At 35.4% G+C, this 17,074-nt stretch overlaps 1 pseudogene; it reads right to left on the reverse strand.

The window, feature by feature from the left end:
* Window positions 1-17,074, reverse strand: part of LOC115293551 — a 54,089-nt pseudogene that overhangs the window by 35,336 nt on the left and 1,679 nt on the right.

The following is a 17,074-nucleotide window of genomic DNA, read 5'->3' on the forward strand; positions in this document are numbered from 1 at the left end:
TGGTATCTCAGTGTGGTTTTGATTTGTGTTTCCCTGATGATGAGTGATGTTGAGCATCGTTTTATGTGTCTGTAGGCCATTTGGATGTCTTCTTTGGAGAAGTGTCTGTTCATATCTTCTGCCCATTTCTTCACTGGATTATTTGTTTTGTGATTGTGAAGTTTGGTGAGTTCCTTGTACATTTTCGATATTAGCCCTTAACTATCCCCTCTGGTGTCTATAATAGATGCTTTTATCCATACTCTGTAGTGAGCTCTTCACTAAGTTTTTGATACACACAATTTTGTACAGAGAGTGTTTCCAGTGGAATAAAATTTTAGGAATGGATTATTTGGTACACTTCATCTGTAATGATTTATCTTATAGGACTATATTTCAAGGCATTAATGATAGTATTTCCAGTGGTAAAGACAGTGCTAGTAGTTCATGAAATATAAAAAAAAAAAAACACTGGAAGTGCCAAAACAATGATTTGTCACTTGTAGACACCTATAGGCATGTCTATGAAGAGTATTAGGGACAAATCATTTGCTGACATAAATAATATAGTGGAAATAAAGGATATAATAGAATTTGACAATTGCTTCCAAATATACCAGAGAACTCAGAGTAAAGAGATGAGGGCATGACTTTAACTACTAAGCTGAGGTCTTGCTTCTATAAATGCTCTCAAAGACATTTATAGCAGCAAGGTTAAGAATTTTGAAAACAAAGGGCCAAATAAAACCCTACTTGTTACTGAGTTATAACACAAAAGAAATTCCAGAACTTTTGAGGTGTCACTTTTTGTAGGAATAGAACTTTGGAAATCACAATGCATCTATAGATAAATTTCAATAATATCAACAAACTTAAATTCTACGTTGTTCTGATCCTCCTTCACTTGTGGAAGCATCTCATTATACCCTCAATGAGATTAATCTTCCCTTGCCTGAAAAAAAAAGATAAATTCCTCTGAAATAACTGCTTTTCAAAATACTGATGATCCTAAGATGTATTTCTTTATATTACTCTATTGTTTCTGTACACAAATGACAACAGAGTTACATTTCCTTCTGAAAGCTTTAAGAGAGAATCTGTTCATCTTTTCCATCTTCCAGAGGTTGCTCATATTCGTTGGCTCAGGGTCCTTTTCTCCATTTTCAGAAACAGCAGTCTGATATCTTTCAGTCTCAGACTCTGTTTTCATCATCACATCTCCTTACCTGATTTTAGCCTATTTTCCTCTTAGGCCCACCTATATAATCCAGGATAAATTCTATCTTAATGCCCTTAACTTAATCATATTTGTAAAGTCCCCTATGCTGTATTAGGTAACACATTCACAGATTCTGGGGATTAGGACGTGAACATCCTAGGGTAGTGATCTGGCTTATTATACTCCTTCAGTTCACATTGATCCCATATCTATGATTAGACTTGAGTTTAGAAGAACCATGAGAATGAATGACAAAGTATAACCTCATTAGGAGACATGGTGTATCCAAAGCTGTAATTGAATGATTTTGCCAAACAATAACAAAAGAAATCTAGGGAACATGTGTGGGGATGTATTTTAAGATTGGGGATCATGAAATAGGGAAGAAAATAAGCTGGACTGTCATGATTTTTAGCCTGGAGTTCTCTCCTGTCCAGCAAGTGAGCAGATGCAGAATTGAATACAAGAGAGACTAATGTCTTGGGGGTAGACAAAAGCCCTGAGTAAGAGTCTTGCTCTGTATTTATTAGGATCAGAAGACTTACAAGTGTGATGGACGTGCAGAAAGAAAGGATGTAACAGTGATTATTAACTTACATGTGTGGGAGAAAGGGGGTTTTGAAGATACGCAGTATCAGGGGTAAGGGTCAATAAAAATCAGTCTCGGTGCCATTTACTGCAGGGCAATTTACTGCAGGCACCAGGCACCATGTCTGTTTATCTTAACTTGTCTAAGGGTTAAGACAGATAGAGCATGCTACCTCAGTGTTAACAAGGCATTTGTCTCACTAATTAGCTCTGGGAGCTTTCACCCTGCTTCAGTGGCTTTCCATCTCTACCTGTTCCTCTGCTTGTTCTCGGACAACTTCATCCTGTGGAAGCAGCTTTCCACTCTATGCTTGGTTCTATCCTGGGGTTTTTCACCCTATGGCAGCTTTTTGCCCTAAGTCTTATTAACCCATTGATGTAAGCTCAGAGAATTCTTGAACTTATTCCCCACACTGGATCACATTGAGTTTATTAATATGAGCTCACTCAATAGAAGTGTACAACTAGCTACAACCATGACCCAATTTAGAGTTGAATAATGTAATACGTATGAGTATTTCCTACTTGTTTTGGAGAAAATAATTTGTCTATATATCAATTCTACTTCTCTCCTTTCCTATAACATACTAATTATTTATAAGAGTAATTAAACATGTATCTCAATATTAAGTTGTAATATATTAAAGGAGGAATTCTACTCAACTAGAAGTGGGGGGAGGGAAACTCACTGAAGATGAGTTTTAAAAAAGTGCTTTTCATCTTATTTGGAAAGAATGTTACTCTGTTCTCTGCTCTACGAATGGACATTTTGTTAGGGAGAAGAATGACTTTATGAATATATTTATTTGCAGTACATTTTAAATCTGACCAAAACTGTATGCATAGATACCAAGTTGATAATGTTTGATTGTGGTAATCTCTTGAATAGTATCAACCTGATTAAACCAGAACTCCATATCCTAGCATTCCCTTTTTTACATTGTTTCAAATTATTTGTGTCATAAGAAATATCTTATGAGACTTGAAAGACAAAAGTAAGGAAATAATCATTTTTCAAAGGTCATGGGGATTCTCTGCATTTTTTTAAACCAGAAGACTAATTATCATTTAAAGGGGCGGGGGGTATAGAAAAAAATGTTCATTTAGGAAGAGAGCCTAAGAGATACACAGTAATTAGCACTGAACAGAGAAAGTAGAGACTTGCAAAAATGAGTCAAGTTACCATGTGGTAGCAATGATAAAGTCTTCATCAGATATAAAAGAGATAAATTCTAAAGCACTTGGAAAGAAGAATGAGTAGAAGAATATAGTTCCATTAAAGAAAAATAGAAATTCTAGAATTAGGACTGGAATTATTAAACTCTCTGTGCTTGATTCCAGATATTGTTGAAATTTCTAAACTAAAGAAATAAATCTATAATAAGAGTCAGTCTCCATATAGAATTCCAAACATTAAAACCTACACAGAATATTTCTCATTTACCAACAGATATTAATCTTTGGGATTCAGAATTAAGAAATCAGAATTCTCTGGAATTAAATAAAATCCTAGAACCAGGAATCATTCTTGAAATATGTCTTATATGTTTGATACTTGTTACTCCTAATTACAGATACCTACACATTACTTAAAGCATAAGAAATATTAGGTCTGTTACTATATTAAATGGACTTCAGCCCATAATGAACATTGATGTACTGAGAAATGCCAGAAAATGTTATTGGGTAGTATTCAAATAAAAATGACCTTCAAATTACCTTGTAAACTGAAGTTAGGGCACAATTTGCTCCAAAAGAGGTTATTCCTTGGAATACCACTTATAAGATTTAATGTGTACCACGCATATTAGTATATTAATATTTTTTTTGTTTCTGGGTGTTTTTTTTGGTCTTTTTGTTTGTTTTTGTTGTTAGTTTGTTTGTTTGAAAAGTGATTCACCACAAACAAACACTCATAACATGGTGACAACTATAAGCAGGACTCACTGATTTAGACCATGACCACTTCTTTCCTGTCTGGTCCTGCTCTGGGTCTCAGAAGTGATCAAGGGTCTTGATTTTGATTTGATATCAGTGGATACCTTTGAATCAGTAATATCCCTGTTGATTATCAAAAATCTAATTCTCATAAAAGAATTATATTTTCCCATGTTCCTAACCAATTTTCCTCAGACTATGAGATTCAGAGAAAAATATACATTTCCAAAGACTGCCAAGAAAGAATTCTCACAAGGAGAGCATTCTTCTGGAGTTCTTGGGGTCTTTACCTCAGTTCCCTCAGATGAAGGAAGACATACTGGACCCATTCTACCTAAATGTAAGACTGAAAAGCAGAGAACTCTCTCTCTCAATCCTTTCTTTTCTCTTATAGGTGTTCTGCCTTTCTTCTTTCTCCTCAATTGTGCTTTGTAGTTTCCTGATCTCGCTAGCTCAATCAAACAAAATATAATTATTTAACTTAACTCAATTTTCTCTAAGGGTGGAGACTATTTGGTTATCCAAACTGTTTTTTTATCCAAACTAAAGCCAATTGGACTTTGTCTTTCCACAAAGTTAAGATTTGAATAAATAGGTAATAAGATCCTTGTTTATAAATATACAGACTTTTTAGTAAAACCATTTAATCTTGGTACAAAATACAGGTTGCTTTTGGTTGGAATATCAGTTGAAAAAGTTATATGGAAAATTATTTCATACACTGTAAATTAATGTATATCCCATTTAGAAGTTACAAAAAAAGGAACACACACAAAAGCAGTCTCTTTTTTATTCTAGAAAAACAATGCAAAGGAGGTTAGTCTGCAGATTTTCAGAAGAGATAAAACAAAGAAAAGGACCTGTTCTGGCTGTAGAGATGGGGGTGTGAAATAACTTTAACTTCATATACATTGCATTTGAGATAGTCGTGTGGCATCCAAGGCGGCGTGAGCTAGAAATGCGGAGTCAAATTTAAAATGAAGCTTCATTTCAAGAAATACATGCAATCTGATCCGAGAGAAATGTCTCACGTACTAGTAAATGCAAAATACAGATATAACTAAAGGAGACACATACAGTGGCAGTGAGATTTAGAAAAATTAAAAAATGTATTAATATAGAAGATGATGTAGGGTTAAGTGGAGTAACCACTGAGCATCAAATACTGAAGCAAAGTTAAAGGGGAGAAAACTGAAAAGATTAGGTGATACTGCAGGGTAGGGCAGAAACAGACGCCAGGCGACCACGGTTTAAGAAAAGCGCGCACTGGACTTTTAAAGACATTCACTGTGAAGGAATTAAGTGGACTCAAAATGCCCACTAAATCTTTTAGATACATCTTATGAGTCACTAACTCTTAGTACAGCAATTGGGAAAAACATTCGGTAAATGATCATACCATTCATCCTTCTATAACTAAATTCTTATTATATCAAATGTATTGATATTAACAGAGAAAAATAAGTCAATATTTATTTCTAAATGACCTTTCCTAGAAATCAACTGAAAATCCTGTTCATAAATTTTGTCAGTAAGAAATATCTTCTCTATTAGGAAACCAATAAATGCCTGACAAACTCATACCAATTCTCTTAAAGAGATATCAATCATTAAAAAAAAAAAAACTTCCAAAACCAAACATCAATCTATCATTATCTTCATATTTTTAGCCCTCCAGGAAAAAAAAATCTAAGCAGTGGATTTATCTTACTTTATCTCAACATTAAAATTTCTGCAAGAAAAAAAATATAAGGCATGAGAATTGCTTTGATTCTCAAAACCTGCAAAAGTCTAAAAATACAAGAAAAAGTATTCTCAGCTTTTTTCTTTTAAGAACAATCACTAAAACTATCAGCTATAATGTATAAAATGTTTTCACTTTTTGCCAAAATAATAGAAATATTTATTTGGTTTTAGTGATTATGAACTCATAAAATAATCTGGGACTGGATAAGCAATGATAAAATAATTAATCGAAGCTATTTTCTCATGTATGCCACTTGAATCAATGAAGACCAAGGCCTCTCAGCACCTCTGTAACTCACTGATACAGCGTGCTACACTTTTTCAAAAAGCTCAGTCATGCATGCATCAAGCCCTGCTCTCAGCAGGAAAGACATCCTTTTAGAACTATGGACCCAGCAGGATCATGAGCTATACGCTCTGTAACACTCAATTGCTACAAACATTTCTTTCTTGTCTCCATAAAACAAGATTCACTCTACATTTTACATTGAAGTATTTAGTACATATATAATGTGCGTATGTATGTGTTATATATATATATATATATATATATATATATATATATACACACATACACCTGATACCTGTGTGGTATATGATATACACATACATATAAACCCTATGTTGATTTATATATATAGTTCATCATGACAATATATATACTGAAGCAGACATTTTCTCCAACAGAACAAGTTAGATGCATAATATTCAGTTTACATATCACCTTTTGTTACTATTCTATATAATTGGAATTTATAAGCCCCTTCATGGACTTTGTCAATCAATCAATAGGACCCATATATATTGAACACTATAAATTGAGCTCCACGCTAAGGACTCTAAGATTTAAAGAGTAACTGAAGTGTACTTTGTTTGAAACCTGTAGGTGCTCAAAATTTAGTGGGGGGGGGTAGACAAGTATGTTACAATTATCTAACAATATAGCTTTATATTAGAGTATCATAAAGCTCTATGAGTGGCTAGACCATGTGTTTGAGTTTATGTCACACACCCACCCTTACTATCAGAACAATTTCCTTTCTAAATTTTAACACTTCTGAAAATTCACAAAATGAAGTACTACCTCTTATTACTCCAGGGAAAAATAAATTTCTGTTATTTTCTAGTAATGAAACCTTGGGAAAACATTGACTTTTGAAGCCTCAGATTATTTATCTCTAAACAGAACTAATTATACCTTAAAAATTAATTTAAATTTATATTTAAAAACAGAACATAATTATTGTGACATTCATACCACATAAAAATGGTCATTGGGCCATTGGTCAGGTATTTCTTACAACAGCCCTTTGCAGAGGCACTAACAATGTCACCACTTTTAAGTTAAGAAGAGAGAGACAGGAGCGCCTGGGTGGCTCAGTCGGTTAAGCGTCCGGCTTCGGCTCAGGTCAGATCTCATGTTTGTGGGTTTGAGCCTCGCTTCAGGCTCTGTGCTGACAGCTAGCTCAGAGCCTGGAGCCTGCTTCCGGTTCTGTGTCTCCTTCTCTCTCTGCCCCACCCCCTCTCATGCTCTGTCTCTCTCTGTATCAAAAATAAATAAAACATTAAAAAATAATAATAAAAAAGAAGAGAGACAAATATATCATCTAATACTCTGATCTTTTAATGCTCAGTGCTTTATTTACATTTATTTATGTTTCTATTCATTTAAAGTGAATAATATCCTAACATTCTTCCTATTTTTGCATTTCTCAATGAAAGAATATTTCATGGATTAATACAGAAGATGAAGCCGCAAGATACTTCCTTTCACTGCCCCCAGAATATGCAAAGAAAGGAGTATGAGATAAGTTTGGCCACAAATTTAATGCTTCTATCTATAACCTCAGTTCTTCAAGGCAATGCTACAAAATAATGAGATAACTGCATTTTAGTTATGGTTCATGTATAGCAACTTGAACCCTCATATGTTAATGGGAATGTAAAATGGTATAATCACTTTATAAAACAGTTTCTTACAAAACTAGACACAGTCTTAGTATACCAATCCAGCAACTGTCATCCTTGGTATTTGCCCAGATGTACTGAAAACTAAGGTCTGCACAAAAACCTAAACACCGAGGTTTATAGCATTTTTATTCATAATTGTCAAAATTTGGAAGACACTAAGATGTCCTTTAGTAGGTTAATGGAGAAATGGTCTTACATCCAGACAATGAAATGTTATTCATTAGTAAACAGAAATGAACGGTCAAGTCATGAAAAGACAAGAAGGAATCTTAAATACATATTATTAAGTAAAATAACCCAATTTAAAAAGGCTGCATACTGCTTAATTCCAACTAAATGATGTTCTGGAAAAGGATGAACTATGTAGACTGAAAATATCATTTTACTATTCATTCTTCCCCCCACTCTCTCTCTCTCCTACCCCTCAATTTCCCTAATGAGTGGGAAGTGGCAGATCATTATGATTCGGAGAGATTTACATTTATAATAATTAATGGTAACTATCTTTTCATATGCTACTGTCCATTTGCATATCACCTTAGAGAAATGTCTATTCAAGTCTTTTGCACATTTTTTAATTAGGTTTTTCTTTTTGCTGTTGCTAAGTTGTAGGGGTAATTTTTACATGTTCTAGATATTAACCCCTTATTAGATATAAGACTCGCAAACTTCTCTTATTTGGTGGGTTCCCCTTTTACTCTATTAATAGTATCTTTAGGGAACAAAAGTTTAAATTTCATATAGTCCAATATGCTTTTTTAAAAAAAATTAATGTTTCATTTATTTTTGAGAGAGAGAGAGAGAGAGAGACAGTGTGAGCAGGGGAGGGTCAGAGAGAGAGAGAAGACATAGAATCTGAAGACAGGCTCCAGGCTCTGAGCTAGCTGTCAGCACAGAGCCTGATGCAGGGCTTGAACCCACAAACTGGGAGATCATGACCTGCGCCAAAGCCGGCGCTCAACTGACTGAGCCACCCAGGTGCCCCAATACAGTCCAACATATTTACTTATCTTTTCTTACCTGTGCTTTTAGTGTCATATTCAAGAAATCACTGCCAAGTCCAATGGCATCAGAATTTTCCCATGTGTTTTCTTCTAAGAGTTTAGATCTTATACTTAGGTCTTTGAAAATGTGTGTGTGTGTGTGTGTGTGTGTGTGTGTGTGTGTGTGTGCGCGCGCGCGCGTGCGCATGCACACCTGTGGTAAAAGGTTCAAACTCCATTCTTTTTCAGGTGGATATTCAGTTTTCCCAACACCATTGACATGAGGAAGCTAGAGGGAACAGGACCCATTGTTTCTTTCTTTCTCTTTCCTTCCTTCTCTTACTTATTCCCAGTCAACAGTTACACTTTTTTAGTTTAATAGTTGAGAAATCAGTTTGTAAACTATTTTTTATGTTTATACTGAAAAAACGTCCAGTAATATATAAGAATATGTTCCAGCATGTCAGGAAAAAATATGTAAATTATGTTTCTACCATTTATTTGCCTTGAGGTCTTAATAAAGTAAAACAAGCTCTCTAAACCTCAACTCCATAATCTATCATATTCTACTTATAACGTTAGTGTGGTATAACTTTTACAATCTTTGTAGAGGATTAGGAGAGAACTAAATAGATAAAACTGAAAAAGGGTTTTACTTTTGATATTGATTACTACAAGGCACTGCCACCCGGTTGCTGCTGTGACTGTCTTCAAAGGGTCATTTAACTTTTCTAGACAAGTGCTTCAGGATCATGGGAAATCTGATAAGACAGGTGAATTCCATGAGCATGAGCTCACTTTCATATGTCATTGGTTGCAAAAGAACTTATTTGATCAAGAGAAATGCTGTGTGAGATATCATGAAGGCAGATTAGGCACTGTATAAATCTACAAATGTGTGTTTTTGCATTCAGGGAAGGAAAATACATATCCAGAGTAACTGTTCCAGGAACTATACAGGGATACCCCTCCTATGACAAAAACAGTCCAATGTAACTAAAGAGCCAGCTCACCAGCTGGGAAAGAAGGTCATATTGGGAATGAAGTTCTTTTTGGAGACTTAATGTTCTTTGTTGCTGGCAGATTAGTCATTCAGCACTGTCTAGATCAAGGTTGGACTTGTTCTGAATGATTCATCCAACACCCTAGATTATTAAAAGTCTCTCTTGCTAAGGTCATACTTTGGTGACAATTCACATGGCACACACTTATCTTCACATTGATTCCTATTCAGAAAGAACTATCCAAATATACACTCCCCCTGTTCTACTCGATACCAGTCTCCCCTTAATGTCCCTTCCCAGTCCCTGCCCGTCCAGTCAAACCACTGGTCATAACCTATATAGACCACTACTTCCCACCACGTATCCTTCCGGGCTAAATGAACAGCCAGGTTTACCATTTGAAGTTTTGCTTATTGTGAGGATTTTATCTCTGTCCTTCAGAGCTATCCTAGAAAGGAGTCATGGGGCTCCCATTGTCTACTTTTGGGTGGTGCCTGTATGCTTTGCAGAAGCATTTATAAGTCAGGCTAAAGCTCTCCCTTTCTCAATCAACTAGTTGTAATGGAATCCCCATGAGTTCACAGATCAAGATCAGGAGAAAGAAAGTAATGTAGGAGTGAGGGCCATAAAAATTTGTGTCCCTACCTTATTCTTAAGCTGATCCTGAAAGCAAGAGACTGATCTCATATCACTTTTATTTGATAATGGAGTGTTGCTGGGAACACTCAACATTATGATTTGATGGGTCAAATGACACCCAGTTAATAATGAGCAGCTAAGGCTGTTGGGTGAGTACTGGCCAATGGTTAAGCCTTCAGCCCTTACTAAGTTCCAGCAGCAAGCCCAAGCTGTTTCTCAAAAGGAGAGTAGTTATCCATATAGGTTAGGAGAGTGTGCTCCTAAGAATCAGCACAGGGATTCACCTACAGGGGCCTTCCAAGGGTTCCAAATAGTATGACTATCTCCCATTGGTAGTTCAAATATCATTGGATCTGGTGGATCATGAGGCTCAACTGGGGAAGTATCTTATACAACAATCTAGACCTGTTGTGGAGCCTTCTCTTGTTTTGAATCCTATGTAAAAGAAGTTTTGGGGCTCCTTAGACCAAACTAACACCAAAATGAGAAATATGTTGCTTCTAAAACTCGAATAAGCCCACTACACATTGAACTTTTTTTTCCTTTTTCTAGAAGCAGACAGATGTGACAATTTATCATTTACCTTAGAAAATATATCCACTACTGGAGCATTAGAAATTCCCCTAAGGCATAAGGCTCTTCTGTTTTTAGGTTACCTAACCTGTGACATGCAAATGCCCTACTAATATGTCTAGTAAAGTTGTTACTCTTGCACATGAGGTATAAACAGCGTAAATCCATCAATGTAATGAATCAACATGATATCCTATGGAAGGGAAAGGTGATTAAGTTCTCTGAAGACTAAATAACGAAATGGAGCCAGGAAGTTGATGCACCCCTCATGTAGTTCAGTGAAAGGTGATTACTGGCTGTGCTAAGTGAAAGAAATGAACAATGGTAACACTGACAAAAACATTTCACTGATTATACATACACGCCATGTACCAAGGTATCTGCTGATGTGACAAAGCAATAAAACTTCATCCGGAATAGCACTTGCAATTGGAGTCTCCAACCAATTAATTTTAGGACTATGATCATTGCTCACATCTACTTTATTCACAAGCCAAACAGACAATTGAATGGCATATGGAGGGAGTCCCAACCCCTGAATCTTCTAAGTCCTCAGTGGTGGCTCTAACCTCTGCAATAACTCCAGGAATGTGACCTTGCCTTTGGTTTAATATTTCTGTCAGTTGAGGTGTTGTAGTGGCTTCTATTTGGTCTTTTGTAATATAAAAGTCCTCACTCCACAGGTCAGGGTATCAATGTGGATATTGTGATAGTTGTTGAATATGTTTTTTCCTCCAATTATACATTTTAGAACTGGAAAAATAAAGACAGAATGGGTTCAGAGTTCCACTAGGTCCACTGTGAGACAGACTTGAGTTAAAATTTCATTGATCACCTAACTTCCTAAAATCCCTACTGGGACTCATGGGCTCCAACCGATGTTTTGGTTTCCAGGAATTTGACAGTTCAAAGCCAATGTCTAGTAACACTAACTTTGTATAGTGCCTGGGGAAAAGTCAGAGATACATTAGCAGTACTAATTGACAGTTTAGCAGGGTTCTTTTTCAAGGGTACCCAGACTCTTCTCCTTCAAAGGGTTCTATATCTTGCAAATTGCCTCTAGTTTGAGAACTGAAGTAAGAACCATGTTTAGGCAATTAAAATAAGAATTCTGCTCATTCAATCCTGAACTCTTTTGCTTACATAGATCAAATAAATATTTAATAGACTGTTCTATTTCTCTTTTAGGGATGTGATGATTAACTAGGCAATGGCATTGACTCAGTTGTCCATTCTGGTAACCACATCTCCCTTATATTTGGTGATTAAATGCCACCAGTTTGCCCTTTTGCTCCAGGATCCAATTACCTCCAGTGAATTTAGGGATTCTAGTTCAAGGTAAGCAATTCTCACTGTAACTTATGACCTACAGAAAAGACTGCTTGGGATTATCTTTCTTCCTTTCTCTCTCTGCCCCTCCCCCTCATTCATGTGCACAGGAGCACACACTCTCAAAATAAATAAATAGGTAAACACTTAAAAAAAAGAATGTATGATGAAAGTATTTTTCCCATGGATATTGCCATATCAAATCATGAAATACCAGTGCTCTCTTTACTCTTGAAAATGCAGTCTTTAGTAGCTTTATATCTAATCTGACTAGAGAACAAATTTTAGAAGACACAGAATGAATCTGAAAATCACATTCTTAAAATTATTTTCTCTAGAACCACTTTTGGTAACAAAATCAGTATCAGAAAATGTTCAGTCAGAGAAAGAGAACTAGCAGAAGATATACATTAAGGGATATAGTATAAATACCCGGTTAACACAACTGTGTGGTCTAGCTATACGTCTGAAATTCCTAGGGCAAGGCGTATGGAGAGGCCAGCTAGAATTTTAAGATTTGAACTAAAGCTGCTATCAAAACGAAGAATTTATTCCTCTTCAGAGAAGTCTCAACTCTGCTAATAAAGCCTTTCAACTGATCAAATCAGGTCCGCATTATCAAAGATAAGTTTCCTTTAAGGTCAGTTAAATACTGTTTAGTCACATCTACAAACTACCTTAATGTATTATAATGTCAAACATATATTTGTGTTTGATTTATGCATTATAATACCAAACATATATGTCTGTTTGATTTAAGAACTGGAAACTATAGCTTATTTATGCTGACACAAAATTACATATTATCACAACCATTACATTTTAGTACTTCTTTCTAGAAAATGTAAAAAATATTAAACACAAAAACTAGAGGAGAGAATTTACTTGGCATACTTACCTCTTTTTTTTCTATTTTTGAAACATTCTTTTGAGATTTACAACTTTAAGAGTTAGAATACACTATTCTATCAGAGCTGTCTTGTGTATCACCTGAAATTCACTTAGCACACATTTGATCTTAACTATGTTATGGTAACTAACCTTGCAGATAAACATTGTCAGGACCTTGCTTCAATGCCACCATGTGATTCTAGATTTCTATCCCACACATTCCAAAACACTGTGGAGTCTGAATCCTGTAGCAACACACAGGGTTCTTGGACATTTAAAAACCTGACATTACAAGAAAATTGTACTCCATACTAGGACCCTTGGCCAATGAGAAAAATGAACCAATAGAGAAATGCTTCCCTCTATCTGTCATGTTAACAATTTTTAGGTGTTCTCATATAACTCAAATGATCTCCACAGAATAATGCTCAGTTAACTAAAGAAATGAGGACAATAATAGCTCTTTATTTTATTCTCTATTCTCTATCTTAGTCTTCCCTAGTTTACTTGTCTTCTTCATCGGATAATTTTTCACATTGAAATATATGCACTCAAGTCTTATGTCAAGCTCTGTGTTCTTGAAGAAAGAAAAACTAATGCAACTGGTACCAAGGATGGCCCTAGAAAAACCTTTAGAATGGGATTTTAGAATATGACCTCTATCTCTCTTAAAGTGGCGATAAGGACTCAATTGATGCACTGATAAAACCTTGGACTACAGGCATATCACAAGAATTGATATTTTCTCATGAGGGACAACATGGAGCATGGATGTATGTGGGAGCAGTGGCGTCTGAATGGACTCTAGCTGGAATTGGGCTAGGAGAAATAATGAAAATACAGCTCAAGTGCAGCACACAGTGATTTTATACATACAGCTGGTGGTTATTTCCCACACTGAACTGCATAATTGAGATAGAAATAGCAGCAGCCAAAACACACACTGGTTCTGTGACCTGTGGAGTCCTAGCCATTATTTTAGAAAGAGCAAAGTCTGAAACTACACTCTCCACACCACTTGCAACTGAAACATAGAATACTAAATAATACATGAACCAAGGAAATCCACAAGATATGTAAGAAAAAAAAAGAGACAGTGAAAATAGAGTAGATTTCAAAACATGTACCAGGGCCTAAAAGCTCAGAGAGAAGTTTATAGTTAAATCTCTATATAAGAAAAGTGATATCAGAAGTTACAGGATTTATCCTTCATATCAGGAGTTTGGGGGAAAACCAAATCAAATTTAAAAATGTATTAGGAACAAAATAATAAAAGGTAATGCAAAATTAATGGACTGTTATCATTACAATGGAGAAAATAAAAAAAGAAAATATTTTCTCAATGACAATATCCCTGGCAAGATTAATAACGAAATAAGTGAGAAAATACAAATCATACCTTTATATAGCAGGATAAAATGTTATATTCTAGAGCACAGAGATGCATTAAAAATAACTTATTATTAAAGGAGAGCTTTACCCTAATACATATAAAAACTGGATTCAAATAAAAAACAAATTCCTCAATAGCATAACTAAATAAGACTGAAGATTACAGATTTAGTCTGATTCACACTAATTAATCTACTGTTAAAGATCATCCCCCTCCAAAACAACCTTCAAAAATTTATAGCTTCACTGGCAAAACGTATGAAACATTTAATGAATAACAAATTTACATTAATTCGTAATAGGAATAGAGAAAACATTTCCTGATCTTTTTACAAGGCCAGAGTAACCAACGTCAGTACAAAGCCCCAATGAGGACAATACAAGAAGAAAATGTTATTTCCTGAACACAGATGCACACATGTAAAACTTATGTGAAAATCAAATCCAGCAATGTATAAAAAAATAAATAAAAGCCAAGTTATTTTCATACAAGAAATATGTAGAATATTTAAAACTCAATCATTGTAACAGTGATAGAAGCAGAAAAATCTGAAGTCAACATATCACCCAGATACATTAATAGTAAAAAGGATAAGAACCAAAGATTATAAATTTTGAAAGGAGCCAGAGTAAAGCTACTCATACAAAACAAACCTGAATATCTGACTGCTCAGTGGAAACAATGAAGTCAGAAGGCAGTGCAAACACAGGGTCATGGTGTGTAAAGTACCAAACAAGAATCTTAAAAATAATGAAACTATCTTTCAAACATTGAAAGCAACAGGATTCTAGTTTCAACACCGACATGAAAAAGCTTGGAAGTCTTCAACTCCATCCTTATCACAAGAAAGATTCCCAAACTAAGAATCAATAAGTTTTCTTGGATCCATCAGAGAAAAGAGACCACAGACCAAACTGACACTTGAAATCTGGAGAGACTGGCAAATTCAGAAATCACAGAGAAAGCTTACCTGGAGCCGAAGTTGACAAATTGCTGGAGATTGGGTGTGAAACAGTGAGAATGTGAATCTCCTGGAGTATTCGGTCTTAGGAGAACCCCATTATTTTTGGGGGGTTACCTTTAAGAATCCCACTAGTTCCTCAAAAATAAAGATATATTTAAATAGAAACCTCACCTCATACCTCTGGCAGGAAGAGAGGAAAGTAACCGTCCTGAAGTATGCTGGGAGTGCTCTCCTTAGCAAAAGCCTACAGTCAAAAAGATTTCTTTCACCTGCTGGAAGGGCATTCCCTTGACTCCAGCTCCTTCTAGCTTTCCTATCTAACCTGTGGGAAGGGAGAGAATGAAGAAACACTTGTAAAGGTTGCAGTCCAGAAACACAGGCTCACTAAGATGCTGAAACCTAATCATTTTCTGCCCATTTCCTTACTACTGCATCACCAAGGCTCAAGTATATATATGAACAGAGAATTACAGCCAAAAGAGCCACAAAGCTCAACCTCTATTTAAGGGGAAGTCTCTCTCTCTCTCTCTCTCTCTCTCTCTCTCTCTCTCTCTCTCTCTCTCTCTCACACACACACACACACACACACACACACACACACACACACACACACATATAGTACACCTGAAACTAATGTTAACTGTGTGTTAACTAACTGGATTTAAATAAAAATTAAAAAAAAATCTTTAAATAGAGGGGGGAAGTGGGCTTACGGAAAACGAGACACCTGAGAAGACAAAAACACTAACACCTGAGAATCATGAAGCCTCTTCCACTCATTTAGTGCTACAGTCAATCTTAAACAGCCCAATGTTAACTATATTGACATAAAATTTCACATGAAAGACTTATGTGCCTCAGTTCCTATTACATAATGCTATAGGTTGAATTATATCCCTAAAAAGATATGTTGAATTTCTAACTCTGGTACTTGAATACGACCTCCTTTGTAAATAGGGTCTTTATGGGTGGAACTATGTCAGTGTGAGGTCATACTGGATTGTGGGGTGTAGGTCCTAATCCAATGTCTGGCACTTTACAAGAGGAGGAAACTTTGACCACAGGCACACGCAGAGATAATGTCACGTGACAGTGGAGGCAGACATTGGACAGATGCGTCTGCAAGGCAAACAATGCCAGGGGTTTCTAGGAACATAAGAAGCTAGAAAAAGGCACAGAAGAATAACAATTTTCAGAGAGAGAATGGACCTCCCAGAAACTTTATTTTGGACTTCTAGATAAATAAATAAATTTCTGTTTAACATCACTAGATTGTGGTGTTTTGTTAATTTGTTAAGAGTGAGGTGCTGCTGTCCCAAATACTTACAATTTTGAAGTAATTTAGAACCTGGTAATGAGTCTCAAAATGTTTTGAGGTTCATGATAGAAACTTATTCTAAAGTTTGTATGGAAAGGCAAAAGACACTGAATAGTCACCGAACATAACAATGAAAACAACAAATTTGGAAAACTGACACTATCTAATATCAAGATTTACTGCAAAGCAACAAGAATGAAGACAAAGTGGTATTGGCCAAAAACAAAACAACAAAACAAAAACAAAAACAAATAACAAAACAAGCTACATGCATGGAAAATAATGATTTTCTCGAGAGCCTACAAATAAATTAATACAAATACAGTCTACAAGTTTTTGCCCAAGGCACAGACAATTCAATGAAAACAGTTTATTAACTGTGCTAAAAAAAAAAAAACTAGATGTGCACATGCAAAAAAGTTAATAATGACAAGAAATTTACAAATCTCACAAAAATTAACTCAAAATTGATCACAGACCTAAATGCAAAATGCAAAATTAACCAAACTTACGAAACAAAACATAGGAATTGCTCCTAG

The sequence above is a fragment of the Suricata suricatta genome, chromosome 6 (genome assembly GCF_006229205.1).
Source record: "Suricata suricatta isolate VVHF042 chromosome 6, meerkat_22Aug2017_6uvM2_HiC, whole genome shotgun sequence".
NCBI lineage: Eukaryota > Metazoa > Chordata > Mammalia > Carnivora > Herpestidae > Suricata > Suricata suricatta.